Raw genomic sequence first — 15075 nt, forward strand, 5'->3', positions numbered from 1 at the left:
CATATTACACGCCCATATCAGGCTCACTCTTGATATCCGGAGGAACATTGTGTCTTATGTATTGAATGACTGGGACAGGTTCAAGGTGTGGACTGATGACGGTACAGGAGATAATTATACTACACAGGAGCACTATAAGAGTGAAATGCTTAAGCCCTTCACCTATGGTTCTGCATGTGAGTTGATGGCTGCCGCTGAATTGTTCGGTTGTCGCTTTCAAGTGTACCGAAATGGCCAAATATTTTACACCTTTCGACAACCGCCAATGCCTCTTAAACATCTTAGATTCACAGGTGACGATTTCAGTAGTGGACACATTGATGTTTATGAATGTTTAAACTCGCAAAAGCTGGATGTGATTTTATCGATGAAACCGGTTGTGTGCTTACAATGCTTGACAGATGCCGAATGTCACTTCAACACAACAAATCCTGCAAATACTGTCGTAATTGAAACAAACCATGAAACTCAAACCGATTATGACAGCAGCAATCCAAGCTGTGAGATTTGAGACAAGATTACTGTTCACATGGCCAACTGTAAGTTGCATGCTCAAGAGTAAGCTCAGCGCACAGCTTGGTCATATTACAACTGGAGGGCTGAACTAACAATGTGGTATACAAAGAGATCCTTAACAAATAATTATTTGCATATTTTCCCTCAGTTTAAAAAGGTTACATTTTCTTCTTAATAAAAATTTTAATGCAGTACTTCGCCGCTGCGAAGCGCGGGTATTTTGCTAGTTCTTTAATAAATCCACATTTGTTTTGTTATATTTGTACCTTTTGCAAAAGTGTTTATTTAATATTTGGACTCCAGTCTTCACACATTATACAACTTAATGTCTACATTTTGTCAATTATTTCTAAAATATAAAAACATTTCTTTTTTAGTTATGTGTTCAACAATTCCTGCCTCACATTTCATCCTACACTTACCCAGATTGTTGTAGACACGGAACACATATGAAGTGCATGTATTCCAAATAACAATATACTGTATTATTTACACTATACAACTTCAGGCACCTCACATGCACATAAGGAGCCTTGACTTGAGCTGGGAGAAATTTTTGCCCGGGTTGAGCTCCGTTGAGTGGGTTATGGGGCAGCAGGGTGCTTGCTGCTTGTAGTGATGGAGACTGATGGAGAGATGTGAAGGAATTTAAGGTGGGTCAGGATTGCGAGGCTTTTTCGTATGCTTCAGTGATTCTAGTGTTAAACAAACAGGGTTGTGCTTGACTTCTGCATCTTTCAAAGTCTTTTTAAAACTGTTGAGTTTCCAACGATAAATCAGAAATTTTATGTTTTAGGTAATAAGGAATATATTAATACGCAACTGAAGAGTGTGACATGATCTTATGTGAAAATTTACTTCACTGGCGTTTAACACTAGAATTACCAGAGCCTACGAAAAAACTTGTAAATCTGTCCCACCTTAAATCGCTTCTTAATATCGTTCACAGCTCTCCACCAGCGTCTTTTGTCATCTAAATGTGCTGATAAAATCAGGCTGAAAGCAGCCGGCTATTCCATCCCCCCCACCGACTTAGAACGTGCATAAACTTCTCCCAGATCATGCCTTGATTGATTTTCTGGGAGTGAAGTGGAGTTTTAGAGTGGAAATAATAGATCGTTGTTTGGAACACACGCATTTCATGTCTGTTCCATTTCTACAGTAATCTGTGTAAACACATTGTTAAAACAGAAACATTTTTTATATTCTAGTAGTAGATGACAAAATGTAGGCATAAACCATATAATGTATGAAGCCTGAAGTCCAAATATCAAATAAATACTTTCACAAAAGGTACAAATCTAACACAACAATTGTGCTTTTATTCAAAAATATAACTGCAGAAACAAAAATCCGCCTTAACACGCGACATTGACACTCGTTTATTGTGTCTGCCTCCGTGGCGCAATAGAATCAGCTGCCGACTGGGAATCAAAAGGTTGTAAGTTCGATCCTGCACCAACAACAACAACAACAACATTTATTTATATAGCACATTTTCATACAAACAGTAGCTCAAAGTGCTTTACATATTAAAGAATAGAAAAATGAAAGACATAATTATAAAACAAAATAAATCAACATTAACATCGAATAAGAGTAAGGTTCAATGGCCAGGGGGGACAGAAAAAACAAAAAAACTCCAGACGGCTGGAGAAAAAATAAAATCTGTAGGGATTCCAGACCATGATACCGCCCAGTCCCCTCTGGGCATTCTACCTAACATAAATGAAACAGTCCTCTTTGGATTTAGGATTCTCACGGAAGGGCTTGATGATGAACCACTCTGTTTTGAAAAGTAAACTGCTCTTAGTCTTACTATTTTAGAATAAAAACATACATTTGATTTCAGTCTGTAACAGCCGGTGTAATTTATGATCCTTGTAATGGTCAGCTTTGGTTTTTTTTCTTTTTTTTTTTTTTTAGTCAGTTTTATTATCTCAACCACGTTCATGATCCCAAGCACACCCCACTCCCGCATCTGACACTGTTGTTTTCACATAGACACGCTGTAACAGAGGTAAACTCAGCTCCCTTCTACATCGGAGCAAGAATGCACATACCATTGCTTGCATACTAAAGTGTCAGCAGGCACTTTTCATGTCATTACACACATTTTTGAGCAAGCCCTCTGCACACTACTTGTGACTTTAGGCTTTAGGAAGTAAGTTAAATAAAGGTAAATCGAGACAAAGTTACAGTTGTGCCTTGCTGAACTGTTGATTTTTAGCACTAAACTGTCCTAGCTTTGCTCCTCTATATTTATGGCTAAGTTTGTATGTAGATCATGTAAGAATAATAACTCATCTAGGTTTCTGACTTGCACATATTGTTACCAGAATACATTTTAGTTCTCAAGGAAGCCAAATTTGGGATTTGAAAATTGATGGATGCGTCATTATATTTTTCTTTTTGTTAACAATTTAATCTTTGTAGAAAAGGGTGTGGATATATGTGTTTTTCTCATAGATTGTTGCAAACTTTTTATCTCAAAATTTTCTGTTTACAGAATCATCTTAAAGAGCAAATTGCTAATGCTGGTTACATTAGAAGGTGAGTACTGCAACTAAGCTTCACTTAGGATATTGAAGCAAATCTGTTTTTATCTAAGAATAAATAAGTCATAAAAATAAATAACTTATGATATTCCGTATAGGATACATAAAGATATATTTTTTTCAATAATTTATGAGAGAATATTCAGACACATTATTTTTAAACTGCAAAGTATATCTCTGTGTTACATACACAGTCATTTCAGTTGGCAGTGAAAAATTTACTTCTGCTGTGAAAATTAGTTTTAGCAATTTTGTAAATATAAAATTATCAAAATTGAGGAAAATTTCATTAGTCCTGTAGGTCTGCTATTTATTTTTTGAGTTATTGTAGGAGTTGCTTTATGGAATTATTTATCTGATGATTTATTTATGTATTTCATTATTTATTTATTTGATTATTTAGTAAATTATTTATCCATTGAATTATTAATGCATCTTCATGACAAGTTTTAAATTATTTATAACTTAATTTTGAGATTATTACATTTAGATGCTGTATTGTTACAGAATAAGATTAGATTTTCACATTATTCTTTGCCTGAAAATTAAAGTTACCTCTAAGGCTATTTTATGTTTATTGAAAGGGATGCAGTATTTTACTTAATATGATGTGCAATGAGTTTATGCTGGTGAATTAAAAAAAGTTTATTTTTACAAATTTTCCTCAGTTCTAAACAACCTATTTTAATGCTTTTTTAAGATTTAAATCCAAGCATAAATCATTCTTATGTACTATAATAATAACATTTAATTTTGTGTAAATCTTCTTAATATGAGTATTGAATACTATTATCGTGTTATGAGACTTCATTAAAATCTGCAAAGGATGGCCAGTTTCTAATTGTTATACCTTAGGATACATCATGCAGTATTTGAAAAGTATTAAAAAAAAGTGCTTTTTTAATTCAATATTTAGTGTAAGTTTTTTGAAATTAGTATAATATATTTAACAAATACGCAAAAAAAAATCAGTTTACTTTTATGTAAACATTTAATATGTATTTGTCAAAGCTGAAATTCCTTGCTATCTAATAACATTTTTCTAAATTACTGGAAATACTTCAATTAACCAATTTTATGTCCTACTCAAACACATACAGTGCATCCGGAAAGTATTCACAGCGCATCACTTTTTCCACATTTTGTTATTTTACAGCCTTATTCCAAAATGGATTAAATTCAAACCTTCCCCAGATTTGTGCCTCGAGACAATCCTGTCGCGGAGGTCTTCAGACAATTTCTTTGACTTCATGCTTGGTTTGTGCTCTGACATGAACTGTCAACTGTGGGACCTTATATAGACAGGTGTGTGCCTTTCCAAATCATGTCCAATCAACTGAATTTACCACGGGTGGACTCCAATTAAGCTGCAGAAACATCTCAAGGATGATCAGGGGAAACGATGCACCTGAGCTCAATTTTGAGCTTCATGGCAAAGGCTGTGAATAGTTATGTACATGTGATTTCTCGGTTTTTTTTTTATTTTTAATAAATTTGTAAAAACCTCAAGTAAACTTTTTTCACATTGTCATTATGTGTGTAGAATTCTGATGGAAAAAAAAGAATTTAATCCATTTTGGAATAAGGCTGTAACATAACAAAATGTGGAAAAAGTGATGCGCTGTGAATACTTTCCGGATGCACTGTATATAGCTGTAGAAGATGCAATTAAATGGTTCATGCATAAGACTTTGAAATAAGCCATATTTTTAAAAGTGATTATGCATGATAGGGTGAAAGTGTGGCTGCTATGAAAAACTAGTGCCCTGACCAGAGCTGTTTCCCTGCATTTTGTCCAGTATTCTTAAATTCAGCTCAGTCGCCCCATGACTCTGAATTGCAATGAGTAGGCTTGAGAATGTTATGTGTTACATTGAGCAATGTAAGAAGAAAAAAAAAGGACAATAATCTCTCCAGTCCTATGGTTTTGATTATTCAGTGACAACAGAGCCACCTTGTCATTAAGTAAACTGGAAGCCCAAGATTCATTGTCTTTGTGAATACTGAAGGTTGACACAGAGAATGAAATGCATCTCTGTTGCCTAGGGAAGGTATTTTTCCCTAAATAATTCAGAATAGCTTTTAAAGAAATTAAACTTTCCATTTTTCAAACATTAAAAATAATTTTCTCCACTTATTTTAATACATTTTTAAATAAAGTATGTTATGTTTAACTTGGCAAGTGATATACAAGTAATGTATTCAATGTAAAAATTGACCAGTAATAACTCAAATTTGCAGGGTCAATTTGGGTCAGCTTCATATTCTACAGAGTGTTTAACTGCTGTTACCTTAATTTTTAAACTGTGAAAATTACAATATTGCTGATACAGAATGAAAGAGGCATTTTCATGCATTGTAATTCTCCTTAATATTACACAGATACTTGAGATTAAAATAAAATTGTATTACTAATAAAATGTTATACTTGTTCTTGCAGAACAGTAAGGTTCTCTGCTGAGGCTATGTTGAAGGCCATATATTCTTTTAAATGTGAGATTGAATATTTACATGGCATTCCATCTTCATTTTAAACCATTTGATCTCTGTAGTGGGAAACAAAGTTGAGTAAGATTACTTTACTGGTCTGGAAAAGTAACAGAGATTGTCACTGCAATAAATTGATGATGAGTAGAACCCTGAAAATAAAAGAGAACCTGTTCTTGAGATTTGTGGGAAAATGTGAAAAAATTATTTGAATAAGACTTCATGTTTAGTTTGATATCACCAAATTGAAAGTGTAACATAAGTTGTAATCACCAGAGATAATGTGTGATATAAGAATTTTAACAAAGCATGCGTCCAGTTTGGCAGTTACAATAATAGTCAACATCCCAAGGTACATGCTGGAACTATCAACTTAAGAGAGTTCGATGATCTCTGTGATCAAACAAAAGAAAAGCATCCAGTAAGCTAAAACTACTAAGCATAATAACATCAGCATATATATACATAATATACTAGTCTTTTTTTTTTTTTTTTTAAACAAGGAAGCTCTGCCCCCTACTCGCTTTGCTCACCAATCCCCAGGTGGGCTCTGCCGCTCGCGTATAGGGAAGCGGATGTACAATTTAAACAGATTGTTATTTTCATGGGAATTGTTACATGTACATAATAGACCAAACTATTTTACATTACAGCGAGTAATTAACCATAGTAAAAAAATAGTAAAACGTAATAAATCGAAAGAAAATTATGTTTAGAGGTATTCGTTGCGTTATACGTTTTCATTCTGTTTTGCTTTGAAATTAACATGCAAATTCTTTTACGTGTTTGGAGTGACATTGTGACAACGCAACGTACAACTGCCCGTAAGTGAATATTGTTTCTTTATCCCTAATAAATAAACTGACTTTTTAAAAATTTTTGTCCCTGTGATTTTTAATTGTCATAGCAAAACCTATTCTAACAGGAAACTGTAAATGTTTTAATACTGGTATATCAAGAGCTTCTTTTTATGTCTAATGTTATCCGAGGAAGATGCACTACATTACCTTTCTTGTCACCTGTTAAAATTTTACACGTCAGAATTGTTTAACCAGTTTTGAATACAACATCTTGTCCTATCGCATAGTCCATCACTCATACATAAATTACACAGTAACATTACGATACATCCTTCTGTCAACAGTAATCTGGCCGGTGGAAGACACACATATATGGTATACAGTTGAAGTCACATGTTTTCTATACACTTAGGGTGAATTCTTTAAAAAGCACTTAATAACCCCTCCACAGATTTTATATTAACAAACTATAAATTTGGCATACTGTTTAAGACTGCTACTTTGTGCAGGACAAAAGTAACTTCTTCCAGCAATGGTCACAGACCTGAGTATTTCACTTTTTATTGACTATATCACAATTCCAGTATGTCACATGTTTCATACACTTTATTAACCTTTAAACAGCTTGGAAAAGTCCAGAAAATGATATTAAGCCTTTAGGCAATTTTACATTTAGCCTCTGATAGCCAATTAACCTAATTGGAGTTAGCATGTGGATGTATGTTAAGGCCTACCATCAAACTCACTGCCTCTTTTGTTGACATAATGGGAAACTCAAAAGAATTCAGCCAGAACCTCAGAAAAAAAAAATTGTGGACCTGCAAAAATCTGGTTTATCTTTAAGAACAATTTCCAAATGCCTGAAGGTCCCACGCTTATCTGTACATACAATAATACACAAGTATAAACGCCATGGGAACACACAGCCAACCTACCGCTCTGGAAGGAGACACATTCTGTCTCTTTGAGAAAAACATACTTTGGAATGAAAAGTACAAATCAATCCCAGAACAACAGCAAAGGATGTTGAGAAGGTGCTGGAGGAAACACCTAGACAAGAATCTATATCCACAGTAAAACAAGTCCTATATTGACATAACTGGAAGGGCAGCTCAGCAAGGAAAAAGCCAGTACTCCAAAGCTGCCATAAAAAAGCCAGACTGCAGTTTGCAATGCCACATGAGGACAAAGATCTTGCCTTCTATAGATCTGCTCTCTGGTCTGATGAACCCAGTATCGAACTGTTAGACCATAATGACCATTGTTATGTTTGGAGGAGAAAGGGTGAGACTTGCAAGCCAAAGAACACCATCGCAGTTGTCAAGCATGGGGGTATGAGCATCATGTTGTGGGGGTGCTTTGCTGCAGGAGGGACTGAAGAACTTCACAAAATGGATGGTATCATGGGGGAGGAAAATTATGTAGTTATACCATAACAACATCTCAAGAGCTCAGCAAGGAAATCACAAATTGGCCTTCCAAATTGACAATGACCCCAAGCATACCTCCGAAGTTGTGGCAGATACTTAAGAACAGCAATTATTTGTTATTGGCTTGATGTTATATTGCTCCTTGCGTTACCATTTTAATTTGTTTTGTAATGGGACCCATGACTACAGAAAATGCACTAGAGCAGCTGAGTTCTGTATTTTATATCATCATTTGCAGATTTGGGGGATGCAACCTGTATGAGTATTAGCATTAGTTAAAGACACAAGTTAAGACACAATAACACTTATGCTTGTGTATTTTATGTTGTCTTAAACTATACTACATATAGATGTTTTTAGAGTTTCACATCCAGTGATTGGAGTGGTGCTGAGAACATTTGCAGTTCACTGTTTTTGGCTGTGCAGTTCTCAGTTTTAATTTTTATTCGTTGAGCTTCTTGCTATTGATGCAAGTTTCCTTAGAGTTATTTAGAGCTGAGGTTCTTATCCTTTTTAATCTAAAGATCCAAATAAGAAAATAAATACCATACTGAGACCCAAGAAGTGGATTTTTAGCATAATGACAGAAAAGCCATACACAGACTAATAACAATGGCTGTATAGTAAACAGTACGTTTTTGTTTCCATTCAAGTAATCTCACATGAGTGTTACTAAAAGAGAAAAGTGGAAGCCAAGCATACCTTTTTTAAATGAAGTTTTTCAAATGCCCTCTGCTATTAGCAGAGTATTCGTCTAAATGCTGTACATTCATAAATTATTCAACATCCTGGTTTTCATTTAACAATTCAATAAACAGAGTAAAAAAAGTGGAGTCACATAAGTAAATTATATTTCAAAATGTTTGGACTATCTTTATTTTATATGGGTGATAAGATAAATCTTGATGAAGAATTTGGCCAACAATCCATTCCGAAGTGTTTTCAGCTGATGTCATGCTGATCGCCGAAGTCCGCTTTTTAGCCGGTCTCATCCTTTTGATGTTTTCTGGCATTGTTAGAGTTCTTAATCGTCCTTCAAGCAAAGTCCTTCACCCTGTCAGCACACTGAGATGTATCAAAGCACTTTTAAATAGTGTTAATAAAAAAAAAAAATCATTCTTCCAGTGATATATTAAAATTAATACAAAATTGCCTTTGTCAAAAATGTCCATTACAGATTTGGATTCAATGTATGTCATAATGACTAGCATGTGATGAGGCATCAACAATTTGTCCATGAGCACTGAAACTGCATTTAGAAAAAAATGCTGGCACCATACTGTATATGCCTTCACCATGCTGTCTAACCCCTACAACAGCCACAACTGTCACATTCTTGTGTCTCATCAGTTCTTTACATTTCCACATTTCAAACCAGCGCTGCGGTCCTTTCACCTCACATACTTGTTTGTCCATTATCCCTCTCTCAGCCTGTGTCTTCATTTTAGTTGTCTCAGTTTGACAGTCTCACAGGCTGGGGTTGTGTGGAATATTAATTATGTTGGTCTGTTGTTGAAATGAAAGCTCTGTGTGAATCAACAGCGGTGTTGTTTGTAGGCTGTGTGTCAGATTGCATACTTTGACAATAAACAGTATGCTTAATCGAGGGTGGTGTGTTACTCAACACAAAAGTCATGCTTAATCAAACTTGGGAAATTTTACTAGACAATTATGTGGCGACCTATCAAAAACACGTCCACGTCGCAACTCATGGTTTAAAAACACTGCTAGAGTGACGCAGCTTAATTTTACTGAATAACGCTTATCTTCTGAACTCACAATTTAGCCTTGACAGATGTACTAGGTCTGTTGTCTATAGCGTAAATACACAAAGTAGAAAGGCATCAAATGTGGTGGCTCAACTATGTTTGTTTTCTGTTAAACGTTATCTAGCACAGAGTTCTTTTTAATGTTTTCTTAATGGTTTCTGTTTTGGGTACCATCTAGGGAAAAGCTTGAGAAGAGGGAATCTGTAGACAGTTTGAACAGGCTAGTTTTCTTTTTTCACTTGAGCCTTTAATAAAAATAATTGTCTGCTTTGTACTTTTTATGGTTTTAGAATATCTGTTTGCCTCAGAATCACTGGTAAAGAGATCTATAAAGCCTCTGGTAAAATTTTGTTAAGGTAGTTTTTTTGAAAAGGTCTGATCATGTCTGTCATTAACTTGCATAATGTCATATTATCTTTAAACGATGATGCATTTTGGGATGTAAGTTTTGGAAATCTTTATAGGTGTCATCTTACACAGAGCTGTACAAATTTTTGAAATTTCAGAATCAGTCGTTGAAAAACATTGAAGAATTTGCAAACCTGTCTGCCTTAAAACAAAGAAATGTTCTATGCAACTTCAATTATAGATTAGTGTACTGTTTCACTTCAACTTGTATATTTTACATATTATTTTCTTTTACTAATCCAGACAGATCTCTAATGGAAGTTAGTCAAAGGCCAGCTACGTTCTTCTGCTGCTTGAGTTAAGATAACTATAAAAGTATACAAAATGGCACTTATCTAGAAATAAATGTAAAAGGAACGGAATTATATAAGCATCGATCGATAATCATGGAATGATCAAATAAACACTTATCATTTATGTTACACTAATAACAACCTTATAGCTGCATTATCTGCACATTGTAATGATTGAGTATTTCTCTGACACTGCAATTAATCAGCAAAGCACCAGACCTGCTATTCGTCATGGTCTGAAGCACCTATCACTTTTATGTTGCAATGTTAATAAAGAATTTAACTTTCCATCAGGTACTTCTTTCAAAAAAGTTGTATTAAAGATATTTTAATTCCAGTTACTCACAGATCCATCACAACTAACAACTAAAAATTACACATCAGTCAATACCACTTTTCTATTACTTGAATTGAAGTCTCCTCTGTATTAAACCAGTGAGCCCCCAACAGCATCTTTTGTGTTTTAACTACATGACATTGTAAAATACTGTTGAAAAGCATGTATTTAATGTAGTCTACCAACATATGCAATTGTATTCAATTATCCCTGTTATTTTTATGTATGACTCACTCTACAAAAATATTTAGTAAACAAAAATGTGATAACTGACTCTTTGAGGAAGTAGCTAAAAAAATGTAAATACTCAAATTTTGGTGCAGTTAACTAAGTCCCTGAATGCCCTGAATGTTAAACCATGTTTACATTTTCTAACTTGTTGAAGAATTGCTGTTGCACCAGTGGTTTCATTGCTCAGATATCAGTGTTATCTTTATTAATTTCCTTAAGGAGAGTACAGTTTATTCAGGTCTGTCTAATTGGGTACCTAGCAGCCTGGTAAAGAGAAAATGTGCAATGCCACCTTTTTTCTTAAGCCTGTAGCAAAATGTAGTTCTGGACTTTTAATACTAAATATGGTGAAATACTAATGTTCCGAAAATCATAATTGTTAGTTACATGCTGAACAGTTTTTTTCTGGTGATGACAAAGCTGTCATTTGATGCCAGTCTTAGCTCATGACTTAAGAGAATTTTTCTTTTTAAGTATGTAGAGTTTCTTCAAAAAGATGTTTTAAAATTATATTGTATGATATTTTTTATGTTTGGCTGTTTTTAGTCTGTACAGTAAAGAATCATTGTGTACTTCAGGTGTTGTGCCAACATACAAATTTTAGTTGCCACAGGAGACATGATAATTATAATTTTGGGGCCCTTGACTCTATGCATAAATAATACATGGCTATTTTCAAAAAAATAAGCAGCTTGTAGCTCTGAAAAAGAGACTAAGTTGTTTGGTGTTAATTGAAGTGATGCAATATTCTGTATTTGAAATCAATTCAGCTGGAAGGTACAATGGAGGAAGCTAAAATTGACAACACCTGGAAAAATGCATTTTTGGTTATGGGTTTAATAATCTGTATGTGATTAAGTTGAATGTGTATAGGGAAAAATAAACAATAGCTACTCTCTGTTATGTGAAGCTTTAAAGTATTTTTTGGAAAATTAGTAAGTGTGATAAATCTCATTCTCTTGACTACGGTATGAATAGACAAAGTGACTTTCGTGTCTAAATAATTTTATAAATATATCCTTTTCTATTCACATAATAGAAATAAACGTTTCTCTGTAGTTAAAATCACATTTGCTGAAATATTCTTCAGAAAAAGCAAGCAAAAACAATGTATTTTGTGTTCATCAAATTATACATTAAATATTAGGTTTATTCATAAAAATCACAGTTTAATTTGATAGCAACCATTATACCTAGCCTACTGAATATTTTACATGTTTATTTATACATCACTGTTGGAAAAGTTTTGCAGCAGTTTGTGATTATGGTCAAATGATTTTGTGAAAAAATTTGTGAATTGTTTTTTCTTTTATTGTTGAGTCATAGTTCATTATTTTGTGTGAAATTTACTGCCAAAGTCTGCAAGAATTCACAGCAATATATATTTTGCTTTCAGATCTTGAATTGGATAATGAAGCATTCATTATGATTATTTTATAGGACTGAAGTTTTTAAAAAATAAAAGAATGCATTACTCAGTGTAATGAACAGATGTTGTGGCAACAAGCACATACATTATGCATAAAAAATTATTTCTATTTTGATTGTAGACGCTGATTTATTGAGACAAGGCTAGCATACAACAGTAATGGATTTAGGATATGCCTTTCTCGTGTTATTTCCATAATTAATAATAGACTTGCACACTCTACAGTCTTCATTTTTTTCTTTAAAGGTTAGGTGTATTGTGGCAAGGATGATAGATACACTGTTGTCACGGACACAAATTATACTTTTTCTGATTAAAGGTTGCATTGTATCTAATTTTTGTAATCTGTGTTATGGTAAATTTTTGGCCATTCTTTATAAATGTTTATTTGTTATGCTTTTTTATGTTGACTTTGGTGGACCCCTCGTTTTCTTTTTTCATAGTTTTTTTCCCTTTTTTTATATAAATAATGAAGCTTGAATACCCTTATTTTTGATGGCTTTCCCTTTTACAGATTCGATTATTTTTCCAATGCAGTGTTTTGTAATACAGTAATGCATAGAATCTGATACATAAGGTAAATGTATCCCTATGATATGACTATGTGCAATTTAAATTATAGATACTGATCCCCTAGTTATTAGCTATTTAAGATTAGATTTCCAACGTATTTAAAAGGTAAGTTTTCAAAAGATTTTGAATTTTTTATGTGTCTCAGTTTATTTTAGTCCATTACCTCAGCTGCATGGTCAGGCAGATTGGTCCAACTCAGTAAGGTTGAAGTTTTAAATGTCAGCCCGCGCAGTCCACAACCTGGTATGTCCATGAAGTCTTGAATTTTACCTGCTTAAGTTTTCTTCTCAGGAATGTCAGATGATCTGAGGTCAAAATTTAAAATGTTCAGTACAAAAGTTGTTGTGACTATAATATGTAACAAGAAAGTCTTGCTCAGAATATGTTTGTGCAATAGACAATTTCTACACTTTTCCATTAAAAGTCCAAAGACATAAGTCATTGCAAAAGGAATTGCATGCAAATAATGAAAAAGCTTATTGAGGCATTAGAACTAAGTAACAATAATGCACAAAATGTTTGTCACACTTAAATTGCTCAATAAATAAGGAAAGTATAAAAATAATTAAAAAGTAGGCTTTTCTGTTGGTTTCCATCTTCATCATTAGTATATTGTCCTAAATCAAGTTTACACTATTGACCTTTTTCCAGTTCTTTTTATCAGTGGCCCTCACTTGGTACTTTACTACAAAACTTTTTGTGTTATGGTGGTCAGCAAAATTATTTGTAATCTGCATTGCTACATCTACCCCATTATTTTTTCCCTTTCTCCCCTAATTTGTTTATATTATGATCTTGCCTCTTCATTAGTTGAATGTCATGTACACATTTCTTATAAAACTAATCTGTACCTCAAATTGTATCCTCCTTCATTTACTTTTTATGATTTATATAACATACCACTATACTGCACATCTACACTCTATTGGTTACTTTCAATTTCTTAGTTAACAGGTCCTAGATATTTTTGAAAAAAGATTTACTTCATTGAACCAGTACATTATTCAGTAACAAAGTTGTTTTTCCTCTTTTTGTATTTGATTTTTTTTTACTTGAATCTTCATGTCATTATTTACCTAGAATATAATCCACAAGTGCAGAGCTGATATAGTGATAAAGTGATTTTACCAACCTAGTAAACTACAACACTACTTGCAGTGTGCAGTGCTTCTTTCAGCTAAGCCCTTTTCTGTGTAACTCTTTCTGGCACAACAGTTTAGATACTAAAGTTACCTTTTTGAAGAGATGCTGATTCTCCTTTTCAGCCCACTGGCCCACAGCTAGTCTTAAGAGAGAGTTCTCTATTCCCCAGGGAATGGACCATCAGCTTTTTAGTTTCAGAGAGCATGTTTCAGAGGTTTTCAGTCATTTTGGAAAGTCCCCCCTCACTGAGTGAATCCCAGAGAGGGGTGCTCTGAGAGACTCCCGAGATGGGATGAGTGTAACTAGTGTCCATCAGAGTTGTCATTTCTTGACCGATAGCTCTTTGTTTTCGCTTGAATCCATTTCACGCCTGCTGGCTCAAGAAGTCTGCAGACGGGCCTTTAGAAAGATGTCAGTTCAATATCTTGTTTACACCTTTGCTATCAGATGAAGTACAACATATCCTGGTTCAAGCTCGATTTCAGTCACTTAGGTTGGAATATAAGTGGGGGAAGGCACAGCTAGATGCCTACATCCCTGTTAAATCTGGTTTCTTAACTAGTCCTGTGCACCACTAAAGCCTAGCATAGTGGACAATGCCCGCTTTGTACTTCACCCCTTTATTGTAGTAGAAAAACTCATTTTAAAGTAATAGTTGCCATCCATCATACTACTTTATTTTGACCACTTCTACTACATCTTCTCTTAAACTTCATTTTCTTAAGCTGAAAGTATTCAGCTCCTTCAGGCTTTCCTCTGAGTTTATACCCCACAGTTGTCAAATAACTTTGGTGGCATTTCTCTAGACTTTTTTGTGTAGTTGATACAGCATCCTACATGACCCAAAACATCCCACTAGCGTGGGAAACATTTTCTTGAAAGCAGATCTGTACTCAAGAGTTTCTCTTATATAATTTGTCATACCAACTCACCTTTTTACGTTGCCCATCTTTTCCAAACAACATGTATTGTTTCTATTAGACTCATCCCCTCCTCTAGGATTTAGACAAGTTCCTATTAACTGCAAGAGCATCACATTTAACTTAACCTACTGTATATATATAGCTCCAGTTCATTTGTTTTAATACTTTTAATTTTAAG

At 34.0% G+C, this 15075-nt stretch overlaps 1 protein-coding gene across 5 annotated transcripts in view; it reads left to right on the forward strand.

The window, feature by feature from the left end:
* Positions 1 to 3022: 3022 nt before the first annotated feature.
* tbc1d5 (TBC1 domain family, member 5) overlaps positions 3023 to 15075 on the forward strand; it is a 483468-nt gene continuing 471415 nt past the window's right edge. For 3 of the 5 annotated variants that reach the window (XM_039737608.1, XM_039737613.1, XM_039737610.1), the window contains exon 1: positions 3023 to 3069. The gene's annotated coding sequence lies outside the window, so the exon portion shown is untranslated. The remainder of the gene's footprint in view (positions 3070 to 15075) is intronic. The other 2 variants (XM_039737611.1, XM_039737609.1) reach the window with 2 other exon arrangements.

This window comes from Polypterus senegalus, chromosome 15 (genome assembly GCF_016835505.1).
Source record: "Polypterus senegalus isolate Bchr_013 chromosome 15, ASM1683550v1, whole genome shotgun sequence".
Classification (NCBI taxonomy): domain Eukaryota; kingdom Metazoa; phylum Chordata; class Cladistia; order Polypteriformes; family Polypteridae; genus Polypterus; species Polypterus senegalus.